The sequence below is a fragment of the Lactuca serriola genome, chromosome 9 (assembly GCF_051521515.1).
Source record: "Lactuca serriola cultivar US96UC23 chromosome 9, Lser_US96UC23_V15, whole genome shotgun sequence".
NCBI classification, from domain to species: Eukaryota; Viridiplantae; Streptophyta; class Magnoliopsida; order Asterales; family Asteraceae; genus Lactuca; species Lactuca serriola.
This window is the reverse complement of record NC_136416.1, coordinates 27899669-27901049: the sequence shown is the minus strand read 5'-3', so window position 1 is coordinate 27901049 and position 1381 is coordinate 27899669.

The window sequence follows — 1381 nt, the reverse complement described above, 5'->3', positions numbered from 1 at the left end:
TTCGTTTAGATTACTAAGGCTAAAAAGTAGTTTATCAAAAACTCACTTTTTACGACATTCAGCACCGTGTCGGTTTTGTCGCGAAACTTCGACAGGTCATAACTTCTTCGTTATAACTCGGATTTTAGTATTCTTTATATCCCCGAAATCCTTGTTTCGACCACTACAACTTGATGTAAAGATATCGGGCTTATCTCACACTTTAATTTTGACGCTTATTTTTATTCTTAATTAATTAAGCCCTAATAATTAAGCATAAAACACATAATTCACATAATATTCACATAATTCCTTTTCATTTCTTCAAAATGAGTTACAAAGGTTAACCTAGACTATTAACTCAATATAAATGCCTAGGCTAGAAACACGAGTGTTACAATAATGATGACACTGGATGGTGGAGAAGTTGAGAAAGGTGGTAGAGGGTGATTATTGTTGAAGAACATGGTTGATGGTGGAAATGATGACATATGAATTTTGGGTCTTCACTCTATGTGAGAGGTCCATCCTCATGGCATCATGGCAACATCAACAATAGGGTTATCTGGTAGCGGAGAATGTGACTTCATCTAGGGTTTATGTGAATTTTTAACAAATGATTAAAATGGCAATGTGGTGATGAATTTTAGGGTATTTTTTATAGAGAGAGGGAGAGAGAGAGATGGCGATGGTGAGTGGCTGTAGGTAATACCATGTTATATTGAGGGAGGAGATGCCATATAGAGTATATCTCTGATGACTGATTCAATCGGCTAAATAATGTGAAAGAAATACCGATTCAATTTTGACTTTTTGAAGAGTTTGTTCAGTGATGATATATTTAGGAGAGTACCCACCCTTAGCCTTCACTTTTTCACTTTGACCAGATAAGATTTCGATGCATAAAGGTTTGTATATTCTGCATAATTGTTTGGACGACTTAAAATTAAGCGTTTGACCAAAGATGCTTTATAAGGTAAAATAGATATGCGTGCAAATGAGAACATTTCTTAAATCGAGTACATTTGATAACAAACTTTTAGCTTATTTATTCATAAAACACCACGCGTCATCCAAATATGACCCATTAAGTTTAAAAGTTTATCTCTTACTATATTGATTAGACACAAGGAAACGACGTGAAACCTGGAATCAACGGCCATGCACTTCGCCTCTACTCCTCCTACCGTTGGAACCATGTCCGTCCGTCCCTTCTCTCCAGCGAAAAGTCGTTCTGATTCGAGTGGCAATCACATGCTTTTGATTTTAGGGTTAGGGTTTATCGATTAGGTGTACCACATAACCGACCAACTAAACCTAAATTTCTTCATTTCAAAGGCGTAGATGGTGAAGATCTACGAAACGACGGCGTTGGAGATAGCAAATCAATAACTAGGGAGGA